Here is an 18360-nt window from a genome sequence, read left to right as displayed (position 1 = left end):
GAGGTCGACATCTTGCCTCTGTAGAGCCAGTTTGAGCAAGGAGAGATTGATTGCTTCTTTTTTTGGTGGGGGCCCAAACCAACCAGTCATTTCAGCCACAGTCGTGTGGCAGACCCTGTTGCTGAAATGATGGGTTTGTTAAAGTGTGCATGTCCTATTTATACAACATAAGGGTGGGTGGGAGGGCCCAAGGACAATTCCATCTTGCACCTCTTTATTTTTTTATTTATCTTTACATCATGTGATGTTTGGGGCCAATTTTTTTAAGTGCCATCCTGTCTGACACTGCAGTGCCACTCCTAGATGGGCCTGGTCAGACGTGTGTGTTGTGAGCTCCTGAGTTCCACTCGAGTGTCGGATTACACCCAAGATCCCTGTAGCCCTTCCCAGCTGGGATGGAGCCTCCCAGGGGTTAGGAGAAGCAGTTTCCCCTGGTTATGGAGCCTGACCCAGGGGAACTTATACTGTGCAAAGGCTCTGGTGCTGGGGATTCAAGTCCAGTGTCCCAGTCTGCTGTGAAATCATCCTGCATGCAGTCTGCTATGGAGGTCACTGTGGAAAGCCCCAGCAGTGTGTCTAAAGCCTGTGGTTTAATTACAATAACTGACCTATCTACAATAGCTGGTTTATCTACACCAGTGTCCCCTGATCCTGCAGAGACTACTCCTAGTTTGCCTATTAGTGGATCACCTGCTGCATCTGTTAATGGCCGGAGCGTGGAATCTTATGTGGAGCCGCAGCAGAGTCCCGGGGGCTGTGCTCCCTCTTCGGCGGGTGCTGGCGGCGGAGTCCGGTGGTCAGGAGAGCTGGTGAAGACCTTAATAGGCAGCCCCGAGCTCCCCCCTGCAAGCGCTGTGTGTGGCGTCGGGACCCGGCGTCTGGAGGTGAAGCCGCTGGAAGGAGAGTGTTTTGCCGCTGGAGCCCCTGCTGACGCGACGGTGAAGAGGTTAGTAAGTCCGACCGTCGGCGGATTCCCTGCGGGTGATCGCGGCTCTATTAAAGTTCAGGGAGCGGAGGGCTGTATGAGGCTGGTTGTGCCTTCTGAGACTGGCGGTGCTCCGGCTGCGGGTGTGTGCGGCGCTGCAGTATCGGCTTCTGTGCCTGGTCACCGCATGAAGGAGCCTGCAGTGAAGAGTGAAGTGTCCGCTGGGTCCCTACCTGATCTGGGGGCAAAAGGTCGCTCTATAGATGCAGGGGCTGGTATAGTGGCCTCTGGGTCTGCGGCACCAGTGTGCACTGCTGCCAGCCTTAATGTAAAAAATCAAAAGGAGGTGGAGGAGGCTTTGGGTGGTGATAAGGACAATCAGGGAATAAAGCCCCCTGCTAGTAATGTTCCATCCATGCCGACAGGTGTTACTAAAGTGGTTCCCCCCATATTAAGTTCGGCTGCCAATAAATCAGTGTCAATGATTAAGGAAGGTGACGTTCAAGTGGCGCCTATTTCTACATCTGCTGTGCTTAAAAAAAATCCTGTGTGCCCGACTGGTGATGAGACATCTATGATTAAGGAAAAAGTGACTGGGGGCACGGTTGCTGTGAAAATTGAGGGGTGTCTAGTGAAGATGACCCCCTGTACAGTGAATTTAAGTCCCCCCGTTTCCGTGCCATCTGGATCTGCTTTGTTGGTGTGTGAGGGAAAGTCAGTGGCTGCTACCGATGCTACCGCAGGACCGGTGACCAGGTCCAGAGCTGTTAAACCTGTGGTAGTCCCTGCAAAGTTTATTGTGGGTAGCTCAGGGATCGGTGATGTCAAGAAACCAGCCACTGTGGCATCTGTGTCAAAAACAAAGAAGCCGGGGCTGAAGTGTGATGCCTTGGTGGAGTGATGTGGTATCCTCTGACACTGAACAAACGCAAGCACAACTCTCATCCACTGCAATTGGGGGTAATCTCCCTGCGACAATTAAGTTGGAGTGTATGGCGGCTGGTGCCCGGAGTGTATCCTCTGACCTGCCTGTGGAGGTCCAGGACAAAGTGACAGAGCAGTCTGTCTGCCTAGAGGTTTGTGAGACAGGTTTGTTGTCTGGCGACTCCCAATCTTCTTGTGGGACTAGCATAGCAATTATCGATGAGGGTAGTAAGGAGGTGGAGATGCAGGACTTTGCTAGCACTGGTGAATCGAGTATTGACATTGCTGAGTTGAAAATGTTAGTCGTTAAGAAGGAGATTTTGATTACGGAGAAGAAGAGGAGGAGGAACACTTGTCCAAAATGGGAAAGGGAGAGGATGGAGGGAGACATACGCAGATTGTAGCTTGAATGTATGTGTTTGGAGGCCAGGATGCTAGCACTTCGGAAAGAGCTGGAGGAAGAGGAGAAAATTGAGTGTGAGCCAAGTGGATCGATCGTGCCTGAGGAAGAGGATCCAAGGTGTGATGGTGGTGCTTCTGCTGGTGAAGATGCTGTGGATTCTGCGATGGATCAGGGCCTGGAGTGTAATGTTGCTATGGTGGAGGAGGCGTCTCCTCTTTCGATTGTGGAACAGCAGTTGGATGGTGGTCTGGGAGGTGTCGCTGTTCAGGCTGGTGTTGCTTGCTCGGGGTCGACCTCCCAAGATCTGGCCTCCTCTGCTGGGAAGCAGGTTGCGTCCATGGTGGGTCCGGCGCGTGCCGGTGAGATGGCTGAGGCGAAACACCCCAATCTGCCTACGGGTGGTGGCGTTAGCAAGCCAAGCGTGGTGGCAGGGGTGAGTGGTGCCAAAGACGCCTCTGGCACTAATATTGATGGTCTCACTTGCTCTAAGGCGGTGGTAGAAAAGCAAGTGGTGAGGGCGTGTGGTGAGGAAGGTGTCTGCTGAGGTGGATAAAGATGGCTTTCAGGTGGTTGAATCTAAGTCAAGGAAAAGGTTGGCCAAAAGAAGGGATTCAGACCCTGGTATTTTTTGTGTTAATAGATTTCAGTTTAACTCTGAGGAAGAGTCTGAGGTGGAGTACGGTGATATCGTCTTATCTGAAGGGCAGCTTGTCCATGTCCCAAAGGATAAACCCAAGAAACAAAGAAGGAGGTCCTCTGTTAAGAGTTCCTTTGGGGAAGTAGCGTCCGTGGTAGAGGGGAAGGGGTGTAGGAGGAGTGAAAGGAGGAGAAGAAGTAATGAGGTCGATAGTTCTGGTCATGTGTCTTCAAAAGTTAGATCGGTGGTAGCATCAGACACTGATGGGAAACCTCAGAATTCAGTTGGGGAAGATGTGGGGGTTTTTCCTCCATGCCTTCCTGTACCCCTCAAATCCTTTCCTCATTGCCCCAGGATCTTGTGGATCCTCCCCCTGTCCCTGTGGACCCTAGGTCCTTTCCCGCTTCTCCAGGTGCGGAGCCTCCTGATCCGGGTCCTCCTCATGATGATTTGGGCTGAGATATTTCTGCTGGTTTGGGGGAGGCTCGGGGTATGGACCTCTCTGTCTCTCCCACTGCAGGTGAGAGTGATACTGAGGAGGTGTTTGTTGGGGAGGATGATCCTCTTCCCTTGGGGACTAGTTTTAAAAGGTATGGCTCCGATGAGGAGTCAAGTAGGCAAGCAAAGAGAAAGTGATTGGGTCCTACCTTACAATCCAATGAAACATGGATCCTCAGCCTATACGATGTGCCACAATTAATGTGGCTTCCGTTTTGTCCGAACGTGCTCGTTTTATGGCCTTCAATTTTTTCAGCACAATTGAGGCTGATTTTTTTTTTTTGCAGGAGACCAGGATTGGTGATCTGGCGGTCCTTCATAGAGCAAAGCGTGAATGGAGGCGTGGACCGTCTTTCTGGTCTCTTGCGGCCGAGCCGTACGGTGGGATGGTGGTGATTTTTACCGGTATGGTAACCGTGCACAGGATTGTAGAGTTACAGGTAGGTAGGTGTATGGTTTTGGATATCAACTTGAAGGGACAGAACGGCTAATTAACATCTATGGACCCCAGTCCGCAAGGGACAGGAGATGTCTCTTCACGGAGATAAAACCGTTTCTTTTTTCAGCCTGGCAGATTGTCTTTGGTGGCAATTTTAACGCTATCACTAGGCCAAAAGACAGGGGGGGCACGAAGACAACCCTGGGTCATGATTCCAATTTTTTAGCTAGCATGACTAGGGAGGCTGGTCTGGTGGATGTGCACGTTCGCCATTTTCCAGACCTCACGGATTACACCTTCTATTGTGGTAGTCGTAGGTCTAGGATAGATAGGTTTTTTGTTAAGGAGTCCGCAAAAACTTTGCCTCCTGAGGTGAAGCTAGTAGAGTTCTCCGATCACTGTATTCTGAGTTTTGCTTTGAATGCTTCAGAGACCCCTCAGAAAGGGCGGGGTCTATGGCGGCTGAATTCGGGGCTCCTGAAGGAGGAGATGGTGAGACAGTCCTTTAGAGATTTCTTTCAACTACAGGAGTCTCTTTTGGAGGCAGGTTGGAGTAGATCCGAGTGGTGGGAGGAGTGTAAAAAGCATACTCGGGGGTTTTTCCGTAGGCTGGTAGACCAGAAAAACTTGAGAAAACAAAATGCCTACTAGGACTTGCGAAGGAAACTTGATTTCTTGATCTCTGATCGTGGAGATAGTGGGGAGATCTCTCGGGTGAAGGCTCGGATGAGGGAATTTCAATACAGTCGCATGGCTTCCTTGATTTTGGAGAGGGATTATGGAGTTTACCACTCACCTGATCCCTGCCAGAATTGTAGAAAGTCGGTTGATCTGAAGGAGGTGCGGGGTTTGGTTGATTCTCTGGGTGTCCTTCATGAGGATAGGGAGGGCATTCTGGGGGTCATCAGATCCTACTACTCCGATCTTTTGTTCGAGCAGCCACTCATCAGAGAGAGGATGGAAAGGTTTCTTAGGGAGACACCTGGGCTCGGGGGCCTTGATGCCTCTTTTGACTCTTTGGGAAGTGATGTGACGGCGGAGGAGATCAGGAAGGCCATAGACGGTTTGTCTATAAAGAAATCTCTGGGCCCGGATGGCTTAACATCTGAATTTTTTAAGGCATTTTCGGACCTCTTGGTTCCTCATCTTGTGGAGGTTTTTAATGAGAGCCTGGCTGAGGGTTTACTCCCTCCCTCCATGAGGTTGTCCGCCCTCATATTATTGTCCAAAGGCAAGGATCCATCTCGTGTTGAGAACTGGCGCCTCATCGCTCTTCTCAATACAGACAGGAAGATTCTGGCAAAGGTGCTCTTCAATAGGCTGATGGAAGTTTCCGGGCTGTTGCTTTCTTCTTCTCAGCATGGTACCGTGAAAGGCCGTAGCACCTTTAGTGCTGTCCTTGGCGTCCGGGAGGCTGTGGAGCGGTGTCGTGCTGAGAAGTGGGGAAAGTACTTGCTGGCATTGGATCAGTCTAAGGCTTTCGATAGAGTCAATCATGAGTACCTGTGGGCCTTGCTTGAAAGGTATGGACTTCCAGTGAGGGTGGTGGATTGGCTTCGCGTTATTTATAATCAGGCCGAGAGTTTCCCGCTTGTCAATGGTTGGGTAGGTCCTGCCTTCGCGGTTAACTCCGGTGTCCGTCAGGGTTGTCCCTTGAGCACCCTTCTGTATGTGTTCGCAATCGACCCTTTCGTCAGGAGGGTTGAAAGGGGTGCACTCGAAGGGGTGCGATTGGGGCCGGAGTGTCTGCTGAAGATGGTGGCCTATGCAGATGACGTCACAATTGTCGTGTCGTCTACGACTGAGGCACGTGATGTGGAACACCTTATCTGCGAGTACTCTGGGGCCTCGTACTCCATGATAAACCAAGACAAATGTGAAGCTTTCTGGATGGGGGAGGAAGGTGAGGAGTTCAGCCTTCCGGACAGCCTTCCCCGGGCCAATTCATCAATCAAAATCTTAGGGATTTGGTTTAGTCGTGGTGATTATACCACTCTAAATTGTGTGAGTAGGCTGGAAGTTGCTGCCCGTAAAGTAAAGAGCTGGAGAAGATGGAAATTTTCTCTCAGGGAAAGGGTTGACCTGTGTAAGACTCACCTGATCCCAGTGTTTCTTTATGTCAGTTATGTGTGCTGTTTGCCTCAATCTTTGTGGTCCAGGATTTATTCTTTGTTCTTCCTGTTGTTGTGGGGGAACAGGATGAATCTCGTTAAGAGAGGCATCACCTACAGACCGAGGGCAGAGGGTGGACTTGGTATGGTCAACCCTGTGGTGTTTTTCACCTCCACTTTTGTAAAGTTACATCTTGGGAGTCTGTTTTTGGAGGCCCCCCCTCGGTGGGTAGAAGGCTTTAGGGTTTGGGTGCACCCCTTTCTCAGGTCATGGATAGATGGCGTCAGGTGAGAAACCTCCGAGTTGATAAATGCGGATACCTCCCGATCTACGTCATCTTGTGCTTGAAGGTGACAAGGCTATGGGGAATTTTGATGAGTGAAGTCAAAGGTTTCTCTAGAAGGGAGCTGGAGAGGAGCATTTTGCGATCTCATTTTTATGCCCAGCCATCGCTAAGGGACTGCCCGGGCAATGTGTACTCAGCTGGGTTGAATCTGATTAATTCTCGGAGGATCCCACTGAAGTTCAGGGACATTGCCTGGCTTCTTTTTCAAGGGAAGCTTTATGTTAGGGGGAAGATCGGGTTTCGAGGTGCCAGTGATCGTGTTTGCCCACGTGAGGAGTGTCCCGGGGTGGTGGAGACTGTGGACCACTTCTTGCTCGAGTGTCCCTTTAATGTAAAAATTTACAAAGCCGTTTCAGCCGCTTTACGCCTTCCATGCCTTTCGGGGCTTAGTTACCCTGAGTGGGCGTATGGGGCGTTCAAAAAGAGGTTTGGGAGGTTTGATTTAGTCATCATTTATTTAGTTAGTTTAGCGGTCAGGTACCACACTTGGAGTGCACGGTGTCTAGTTTCCCTTAGAAGGTTAGTCCTTTCCTGTACTGAGGTGGTTGGTACCATTCTTCACGAGGTAAAGAGGATGATGGATATGGATCGAGGGAGGATAAATACCGTCAGTTGGTCCAGGCTTTGGCGCCATCTGAGACCCCCTTGAGTGGGTGACTGAAGTCTTTCCTTCCTTTCATTCTTCTGGCTTTCTTTCTTTCACCCCCTGTAGATTTTGTGTTATGGTTTTTTTATGCTATGGTTTTAACATACGACTAAAAGCTCACCTCACTTTCTCTATGTTTGGATTTTGTTGTGTGTTAAGGCTTGATTTTGTACATATTGGTCTGTATATTGCTATTGATTGTCTTTTTGACAAACTATTATTAATCTTGCCAGTGCTATGGACTTTTGAGTTTATTTGGCATTGCCTTTTCATACACTAATCTGATATTATGCCATCGTAGTCGGACTAAAGACTTTGGACAATATTATTTAAGTATGGCTTTTGGCTGGTATCACCTTTGTTTATGTAAGTTATTTTTTCTTTCGTGTTTGTTGATTGCTTTGTTTTGTTGTTGCAATTTTTCTAATAAAAACATAGCCACTCCTAGATGGGCCAGGTGTTTGTGTCGCCCACTTGGGTCGCTTAGCTTAGTCATCCAGCAACCTTGGTGCACCTCTTTTTTTCTTTGCATCATGTGCTGTTTGGGGACTATTTTTTTAATCTGCCATCCTGTCTGACACTGCAGTGCCACTCCTAGATGGGCCAGGTGTTTGTGTCGGCCACTTGGGTTGCTTAACTTAGTCACACAGCGACCTTGGTGCACCTCTTTTTTTCTTTGCATCATGTGCTGTTTGGGGACTATTTTTGAAGTGCCATCCTGTCTGACACTGCAGTGCCACTCCTAGATGGGCCAGGTGTTTGTGTCGGCCACTTGGGTCGCTTAGCTTAGTCATTCAGTGACCTCGGTGCAAATTTTAGGACTAAAAATAATATTGTGAGGTGTGAGGTGTTCAGAATAGACTGGAAATGAGTGGAAATTATGGTTATTGAGGTTAATAATACTATGGGATCAAAATGACCCCCAAATTCTATGATTTAAGCTGTTTTCGAGTTTTTTTTGTAAAAAAAACACCCGAATCCAAAACACACCTGAATCTGACAAAACATTTTCAGGGAGGTTTTGCCAAAATGCGTCCGAATCCAAAACACGGCCGCAGAACCGAATCCAAAACCAAAACACAAAACCCGAAAAATGTCCGGTGCACATCACTAGTCTGCAAGTCAGTGTATGTATTCCCTCCACTTCCACTTATCTCAAGGATTCTCAAAATAATCAAAAGAACCAGAGTTCAGGCGATCCTCATTGCTCCAGACTGGCAAAGAAGGGCTTGGTATGCGGATCTAGTGGAATTACTGCTGGAAGATCCGAGGCCTCTTCCTCTTCGAGAGGAACTTCTGCAACAAGGACCGTTTGCTTATCAAGACTTACCACGGCTACGTTTGACAGCATGGAGGTTGAACGCCAGATCTTAGCTCGGAAAGGCATTCCGAAAAAGGTTATTCCTACTCTGATACAGGCTAGGAAAGGAGTAACGTCTAAACATTACCATCGCATTTGGAAAAAGTATGTATCTTGGTGTGAATCCAAGAAGTTTCCTATGGTGGAGTTTCAACTTGAGCGGTTTCTCCTCTTCCTGCAAGCAGGTAATGATGTGGGCCTACATTTGGGCTCCATAAAAGTCCAGATTTCAGCCCTGTCCATTTTCTTCCAGAAACAGTTGGCTTCCCTCCCTGAGGTTCAAACTTTCTTGAAAGGGATTCTGCACATCCAACCTCCCTTTGTGCCGCCTACGGCACCTTGGGATCTTAACGTGGTGTTGCAGTTCCTGCAATCAGATTGGTTCAAGCCTCTACAGGCGGTTGAGGTCAAGTTTCTCACTTGGAAGGCGGTCACACTGTTGGCCTTAGCTTCGGCTAGGCGTGAGTCTGAGTTGGGGCCATTGTCCTGCAAGAGCCCCTATTTGATTTTCCATGAAGATAGAGCTGAGCTTCGGTTGCGTCAGCAGTTTCTTCCAAAGGTTGTGTCGGTTTTTCATATCAACCAACCTATTGTGGTGCCACTGGCTACTGACTCCTCAATTACCTCAAAGTCCTTGGATGTTGTGAGGGCTTTGAAGATCTATGTGAAGAGGACTTCACGTCACAGAAAGTCAGACTGTTTGTCCTTTATGATCCCAACAAGATTGGGTGTCCTGCTTCTAAGCAGACGATTGCTCTCTGGATTAGGTTCACTATCCAATACTTATTCTACGGCAGGCTTGCTGTGTCCAAAATCTGTTAAGGCCCACTCTACTCGTAAGGTGGGTTCTCCCTGGGTGTCTCGACTTTACAGCTTTGCTGAGCAGCTACTTGGTCAGGGTCAAACACGTTTGCTAAGTTCTACAAGTTCGATGCTTTGGCCTCTGAGGACCTACAATTGGGTCAATCAGTTCTGCAGGAGCCTCCGCGCTCTCCCTCCAGTACTGAGAGCTTTGGTACATTCCCATGGTAATAATGTGGGCCCCAGCATCCTCTAGGACGTAAGAGAAAATAGGATTTTAGGTACCTACCGGTAAATCCTTTTCTCGTAGTCCGTAGAGGATGCTGGGCGCCCTCCCAGCGCTTCGCTTTCCTGCAGTTTTTACTTGGTTCAGTACTGCCTTGTTCCTTGGTTTAGTACAGTGTTGTTAGTACTGTTTTTCAGCTGTTGCTGAGGTTGTTCAGGCTGGTTGGCCTGGTTTGCCTTGTTATGTGTGAGCTGGTGTGAATCTGACCACTATCTATAAATATTTTCTTCTCTCGAAGTATGTCTGTCTCCTCGGGCACAGTTTCTAGACTGAGTCTGGTAAAAGGGGCATAGAGGGAGGACCCAGCCCACACTATAAAACTCAAGTGCCCATGGCTCCTAGTGGACCTGTCTATACCCCATGGTACTAATGTGGACCCCAGCATCCTCTATGGACTACGAGAAAAGAATTTACCAGTAGGTAATTAAAATCCTATTTTTTCCTGACACTCCCAGAAAATGGCCAGTCACCACCCCCCAAACGTCCACTTCATGTCAATCAGTCTCCGTTCGCTTAGCGATCAAAAAAGACGCATTAATTTTTCGCAATTTGGCCTCACACCGGTGCATTATGATCCGTACGCATGTGCAGTCATTTGATAATCGGCCGCTGTGCGAAATCAGGTCTGAATTAGGCCCAATGACACCAGCAAACAGAGAGTTACACTGCCCTGGACCAGCACACACAAGGTTACAGCATCAGCACACAGAGTTACTCTGCCCTGCACCAGCACACACAAAGGGTTACAACGCACTGCATACACAAAGGGTTATGCCGCACTGCAAACACACACACACAGGGTTACACTGCACTGCACGCACGCACGCACGCACACACACACACACACACACACAGTTACACTGCCCTGCAAACACACATATAGGGTTACACCGCACTGCACACACACATACACACAGGGTTACACTGCACTGCACACACGCATACAGGGTTACACCGCACTGCACACCCACACATACATGCATAGACACACACAGACTGTATATATTGAAATCTTGTCAAGTTAATATTGCATTCCAGGGATCCAGTGAACAGCAGCCAGCAGAAAACAGAACTGTAAAACTCACCCAGATCGATCAGCAGCAGGCAGCTGACACTCAGGAGGGATCGGATCATCAGTCACTTCACCCACCCAACGGGCCGCCTTTACGGAGCTGTGCTTGGTGGTGGGACAGCAGTATTTGTCACATGGGCCCTCATTCCGAGTTGTTCGCAGCAGTTCATCGCATCGCAAGCGGCAAAAATTAGCAAACTGCGAATGCGTGGGTTCCACATTGCACGTGCGCAAAGGCAGCATTACGACGCTTGTGGAAAAATACTAACTGACTTTCAGTATGTACTACTCTACCGAAAAGAAGGTGTGACGGAGGCGGTGTGGAGGCTTGGCTTCGCAATCTAACAAAATGGGCGTGAAAGTAGGCGGCTAGTGTGGGAGTATGCAAATGGCAGTAGGCGTGTTTTGTGCAAAAATGCGTAGTGGATGGTTATAAGTGCACAACAAATGTTTGCTAGCTGAACGCAGCCGAGGAGATAGGGGCCCTACACACTCGGCGATGCGCCGCCGAGGTGCCCGACGGCCGATACGGCCGACGAGTAACCCGGCGGCGGGGGGGCAGTGACGGGGGGAGTGAAGTTTCATCACTCCCCCCGTCACCCGGCTGCATTGAAGTGCAGGCAAATATGGACGAGATCGTCCATATTGGCCTGCATGCACAGCCGACGGGAGACCAGCGATGAACGAGCGCGGGGCCGCGCATCGTTCATCGCTGGAGTCTCCACACTGAAAGATATGAATGAGTTCTCGTTCATTTATGAACGAGATCGTTCATATCTTTCAGAATATCGGCATGTGTGTAGGGCCTATAAGTCTGCAGCTACTCAGCCCTTGCGAACTACTGCAACAAGTGTGTCTGCCCAATTTAGTAATTATTTGGCAAGTTAAGTCACCTGTTGAGCAATTACTTGCCAAACACTGCAGTTACAAATGACTGTTGTCAGCAATTGTTTTTACACATACCAATTTAACATTTACAATGTCTAAATCTGACACACTCGCAAATAATGTACTTTTTTTTATTGTTGTTGCAAATACTTTGATGTTAACAGCATATTTTGTAAAGTTTTACCCTTCATCAAGTGCGAATAAACCAACTTATAAACTACATCAGCTAAATGGCAACATGCCATGTTTTCTGCATTGCCATCTTCCTTTGTACATACCAAACAACATGTGCCACATAATGCAGCCTACACTTAATGTTACTTAATAACACACTTATTTTAGTTTTGGAACATGTGACCCTTTGTAATACTATGGCATGTTGCCCCTAGTAACTCCAGTTGATTTAAAAAGTTGTTTTTATTTCTTGGCACAGTTAAGTGTTGTGAAAGGCATAAATTTAATAAATTTGAATTTACAATGTTTTTAAGAATATTCTGTTTGTTCCCTTGTACCACAAATGTCAATATGCAATTTACTGTTCACATTTTTCAATAGTCCATAACCTTAAAAAAAAAACACACAAGCATTTTTTTGTAAATTTTGCTTTACTGAACAAATTATAGCAATTTAAAAATCCAACATGGCTAGAAATTACAAACAGAAAAGAGGTTTGTAGGCGCTGAACAAAGCCGTGTGAGTGTGACACTGAAATTGGCAGCCAGCTGGTAAGGAGGTAGCCGGCCTCCTTTAAAATAAAGTAACTAAAACAAAACACCAGGTCGGCGCTCAATAACAATGATGCTTATATCTATAAAAAACTATTTAATGGGATATAAAAACAATAACAAACACACTAAAAAAAGACCACAACAATTCCTAAAGCATGAAACTGAGGTGTTATAAGCCTCAGTTTCCCCAGTATCTCTGTCTGCCAGGGGACTTACAGCATACCCGTGTCTCAGAAGATGGGGTTGGCCAGGGCCGGTGCAAGGTTTCAAGTCGCCCTAGGCAAAGCTTCCCTGTCGTTCGCAATGCTGCCCTGTCCTTCTCAATCACATCCACTTCATCCCCCTAGTAGTACACAGTCCCAAGTCAGACTGAAGCTGGGAAAAGATGCGCATGCAAGCTTCCAGACACCTGACTGTTCAAAAAGATTATAGTATAAATATCTCTCCCATACAAAGAGAAACCTACATGGCAGCTGTGAGAGACACAGGTGTAGAGGTGCATAAAGGTTCCTTGGACCCCATCACTAATCACACTGTATTATAGCTGCAATTAGGGTTACCATTATTGCAATTACAGATTTCTGGAGGGGGTGATTGCATAAAAACCACAGTTACAGTATAGCCATTTCTTTTCTAAAATTTCAGGCCTTTGCATACACCTTTATATTTATTTATTTATTAACAGTTTCTTATATAGAGCAGCAAATTCCGCTGCGTTTTACAACTGGACACAATTAGAAGACAAAACTGGGTAAAAACAAAGTCATAGAGGTAGAAGGGACCTGTTCGCAAGCTTACAATCTATAGGGAAATAGGCATGTATACACAAGGATAGGTGCTATCTATTGCATATTTGTCCACCAGATTGTAAAGGTTCTTGGTGGGCTGCATGATATCACATCACAGCAGAAATGAACCAGGGTCAGGAGGAAGGGAGAGTGAAGAAAGAAAATATGTGGGGGATGTGTGTGGACTGTACTGTGGGGAGTGTGGACTGTACTGTGGGGATATAATTGGATAGTAGAGCTATGAAGGTAATGCGAGTGGTTCCGGAATTTGATATGCTTGTCTGAATAGGTGAGATTTCAGGGAACGCTTGAAGGTTTGGAGACTAGACAAGTCTTATTGTATGTGGTAGGGTATTCCACAGAGTGGGTGCAGCCTGAAGAAAGTCCTGTAATCGTGCATGGGAGCAAGTAATGAGTGTGGATGAGAGACGTAGATCTTGGGAAGAGCGAAGAGGGTGGGTTGGGAGATATTTTGAGATAAGCGAAGAGATGTACTTTGGTGTATTATGGTTAATAGCCTTGTGTGTGAGTAAAAGTATTTTATATTGAATGCGGTAGAATACCGGTAGCCAATGGAGGGACTGACAGAGTGGATCTGCAGACAATGAACGTCTGGCGAGGAATATTAACCTTGCAGCTGCATTCAGAATGGATTTTAATGGTGAGAGCCATCAGATGCCACTGTCTGCTCTATTTATGTAATCAGACTGCTCTACTTGTACCATTTATGTCATCGGACCCATTCGTATGCCACGTGTCATTACACTCCAAATGCCGCTGGTGTCACCATAGCACTTAACACAGCTCTTATAGTATGTGTCATCAGACCCCTCCACATGCCACTTATGTAGTGTTCCAGCTAGAATGCGGGCAGGGCAGGGCGCAGAGGTGCCGAGGCAGTGCGCATAGGCCCAAAATGGGGGCACAGCTGGTGGCGTCACTATTTGTGGAGGTGCAGCCCCCTCAACGCCACTAATGGGGGCGTGCCCCAGCTGACTGCTTCATTAATAGGGGCATGCCCAGCACCTATGGAGATGCTAGGCTTCCCCCCAAATCTCCCTTTTATGTGAATAGATGCTGTGCGTATGCGGCGGCAGCAATCAGGCTGTTTTAGCAGGGCGCTGGTAATGGGGTGTGGCGCATTTTGCCCTTTTAACAGCCTAGCGTGAACACTATTATGTGTCATCACAGCTCTCCACATGCTCCTTATGTGTTATCAGACCCCTCCACAGACCCTTCAATCTCCTATATGCCCATGAACATTTTGCTGCTGGAGCCAATATACTTTCCTCCGCCAGCAAGGCCGACCTTTACTGGAGCACACTGAGTAATCTGTGACATCCGCACATTACTCAGAGGAGGTTACATGACACACACACAGGTCCTCCTGTCACCCGGTGACAATCTCGTTTCTGCTCCCAGTCCCAGAAGGGAACAAGCAACATGCTGCCACAATGATGTGGAAGGCGTAGGTGGAGATAGCAGTATATTATACTTCGCCTGGTAGCTCCACAGCAAAGTCAATACAGCATAAAGGTGCAGATGTAATATACCACGTTAGTGTTACGGAGAACAAAATCAGCACTCAGAGAATTAGTAATAATAATAAAAAAAAATGTTTTTCAAACATTACAATACAGCATTAATGTACAGTATGATACAGCATATTGCATAGCTGATGCTGACACTTTAGGAGGGCTGAGAGTCCTTTCATCACGACCTCTTAAAAACTACTGGAAGAAGACACATACTGTATGTAGTTTCAGCAGTAGGGATGTACAGTAGTAAAGATGCAGGGACCAACATGTGTTCCATTCCTTCTACTCTCCAGATCCCTACCTGCCCCATGTGTTATGCACACTTTGTGTTTGGGTGGGAGCACTAAGCCTCCAGCACTGCAGTAGCAGAGTGCTGAGAGTGGCACACGTGTTAGCTAAACTCAGGAAATAAAAGTACTGTATATAATTATAGATGCTGCACTTTTGGGTGTTTACATAGGAACACAGAACATTAGGCTACTTACTTACCTACCACCAAACAGGACACAGCCTCTCTCACTCTAGTCTCAGCGTGCTGCTTGTCACAGCACATGACAGCAGCTCCTCGTCTGTCTCATCTAGGGGGCGGAGCTACAGTGCCTGACTGGGAGCGAGTGAAGAGAAAGAAGGAAACAGCAGGGGATGGCAGCTGACGCGCTGGCAGTGTACAGTAAGAGCACAACACAACGCACAAGTGGTTAGTCCAGGCCCCCGAGGGCGTTGGTAAGCAGAGACTGTCTCTGGTAAGACCTGCTGCAGCTGTCCCCACCATCATATGAAGGATCTGTCTCCTTCAGAAACAAGCTTCACTCTTGTGAGGGGCGCCCTCTGGTGGCCGGCGCTCTAGGCAGCTGCCTAAAGCTGCCTAATGGAAGCGCCGGCTCTGGGGTTGGCCCAGTAATGGGTCCTGCTCTTTCAACAGCACCACTGGCAGATTGTAACATCTGACTCAGTAGAGCTATTCTGCGAGATGTCAATGCTGTCATCTGCTGCACCATCTCCAACTCTGCAGCTATTTCTTCAGGTGTAGCCATGTTGCTGGAGGCATGTGTGTTGGCACATCTGTCTGGCGATTTATAGCTGCGTGTGTTTTCCAGTGCGGTAATTCGCACAGGTGTGCCAATTATGCAAATTATACCAGTGATTGCAGTACTGGCTATTTAAAGGCCTTGTATGCAGCCTGTGTGCGTGGGTGTATGGTATGAGACAATACAAACGTGTTGGGAAGAATATTTACGAGTGAGTTATTTAGCAGTATATTGCATACTAATGTGCAATTTCTAGCTTGCAAATTTTATTTTGTTGCTTTGCGGACGGCGTTTTTTAATCAACTTTAAGTATTTTTGTAAGTTAGTCAGTATATAGTAGCAAAGGGTATCTAGGGGGTAGTACTTTTTTTTTTTAAAGTTATTCTCTGTGTATACATGTAGTATGTAATAGTTGTGTAACATGTAATTTGCAGTGTTACCGTTCTAGGGGTGACAGTGTGTTTGCTCCTATTCTCAGTGTCCTCTCCTTTCTCTTGTAGGTTTCCAAATTCTGTTTTGTGATATTATTTTGGATTTTGGAGGCAAAGTAGCTTTTTTTCCCCTTTCTTGTATATTTTTTCCCTTTTCAGAGCAGGTAAGTGGATTGTCCGTGGGTGGGATGGTGTGCTAGGGGTGACAGTGTGTTTGCTCCTATTAGCGTTGTTTTTTTTTAAAAATGTTTGTTTTCTTAATGTCAAAAGTTGGTGTGCCAAAGTATGCAGTTTGTTGTGTTATTCCTTTGCGGTTTTTTTTGTTTGTTTGTAAGTTACATGTCGTTCCCATTGTTTTTTTTGTTTTTTTTTTCTTATAAATATTCTGGGTTTGTTGGTTGTCTTTCTTTAATTTATTTTGTATTGATGGAAAACAATGTTGTAGGTACGTAGGTAAATGTGGTTTAATGCTTTATTTTTCTTTGTTCCGGTTATTCATCAGGAAGATATGGAGTACGCTCCTGCAGTAAGTGTTTGACCTGCCATACACATAATTGTTTATTTACCAATGTGTGTTGTTAATGGATGGTGTGTTTTAATGTTTCCTACCTTCATTTTATGTTGGTGCAGAAGCAATCCCACCCCAACAGGCGGAAGCACTCCCACCCCAACCGGCGGAAGCCCTCCCACCCCAACCGGCTCCTCATCCTTCAAGGCAACGGAGGAGTGCAAGGCCACCAATTTTCAGAACATGTGTCACCCTTTTTGGGATGCCTGATGATGTAGTATTGCACAGATATAGGCTGCCACCTCATCTAATCCTAGACACTCTCTCTATAATAGAGAGTGATCTAGAACAATCCATTAGGTATCCTACAGCAGGTTTTAATTGTGCTTATCTCCTTTTTCTCTTCTCATATTCGAAAACAGGAGATCGTGGATATCCTTGCACCCCCTGGCTCATGACTCCTTACAGCAAACCCAGGCCAGGACCACAGTCGGCATTTAACTCCGCGCTTACGGCCACTAGACAGCGGGTGGAGCGCAAGATTGGGGTTCTTAAAGGGCATTTTCGTGTGCTCCACCGCACTGGTGGCGACATCATGTATTCGCCGGAGATTGTGGTCCTGTGCGCTATCCTTCATAACATCGCTGTAAGGAGTTACGTAGAGCTTCCCCAGACGAAGGAATTACCGGATGAGGAGCCAGGGGTTGGACGGGCCTTCCGTGGGGGGAGTGCTAACCAGCGGGGTCATGCTGTAAGGGCTCAAATTGTGCGGGATTATTTCAGGTATGTTTATGTTTTTTTGTTTTTTGTGTGTGTTTTTTTCACCCAATCTGCCTGTATGTGTTTTTTTTTTTTTTTTTGGACTGATGGCATTTAGCTGGCTTGGTAAAGTTCTGAGTGTGTTGCTAGTGTTTTATGAGTATTTTATAGTGTCTGAGTACAGAATTTATCTTTAATGTTCTCCTTATCATGTTTGTTGTGTAATATTGTTTTATACAATGGTATTACTGTTCCAGTCTTAATTTTTTTTGTTGGTGTAATTGTGTTATTAAAAAACAATAACAGCAGCCTTTTTTCTTTTGTTTTTGTATGTTTGGCTTGTGCATCTGTTTACCATACAATGGCCGCAGCATCTGTTCCTACAGAAAAAACAACTTTGTGACTTTGTGTAGCTGATTGTTCCAGCAAAATGTGGTGAGTAAACTGAAGAAATAACTTATTTGTGTATTTTCTGATCCCATACCAAAAAAACTATATATATGTGTGTATCTCTCTCTCTCTCTCTCTCTCTCTCTCTGTGTGTCTCTCTCTCTCTCTCTCTCTCTCTATATATATATATATATAGACAATACAAAAATATCCTTATCCTGCGCTCGCAAAACCAGCAGCACTACAGGCGAGACCTCCGTTGCCGGATCTCAGACAAACATAAGATAGAAAACACAAATCCTGAGCGCGCTCTGTTTGATGTATAGATATAGCGGAAGTCCTTCCAAGTAGGTGTATCTTATACTATGGATAATTGGATTTCTTGGGTTCCTGCAGTGGATAACCCCTCACCAGAAAGTCACCCAAACAAATGGCCCAAGGCCAATTAGAATAAAATATTTAATACAAAAAGAATTCATAAAAGTCTTTGACATGAGAATTTTTTTACAACAGATTATACATAGATTTTGATAACTCTGACAGCAGAATCCAGTAGGTAGATGTAAACACTCCCTCACCTTAGCAAGGTGTGCGCTTGGCGAAGGGAGTAATTTTCCTAACTGGAATACTTACTGACTAATGACTGATAAACCCAATGCGTTTTGTCAGTTTGACATCATCAGGGGTAACAATTGGTATATCCAGAGACAGAGTCAGTAAATGCTAAAAGCACTGGAACTCCCACATAGGGCCCACAATTGTATCCAGAGGATTTCTCAGGCTGCAACCATGTGTGTAGGAGTTTTCAGAATCTCCTACACACATGGTTGCAGCCTGAGAAATCCTCTGGATA

This window comes from Pseudophryne corroboree, chromosome 5 (genome assembly GCF_028390025.1).
Source record: "Pseudophryne corroboree isolate aPseCor3 chromosome 5, aPseCor3.hap2, whole genome shotgun sequence".
Lineage (NCBI taxonomy): Eukaryota > Metazoa > Chordata > Amphibia > Anura > Myobatrachidae > Pseudophryne > Pseudophryne corroboree.
This window is presented reverse-complemented; position numbering follows the sequence as displayed.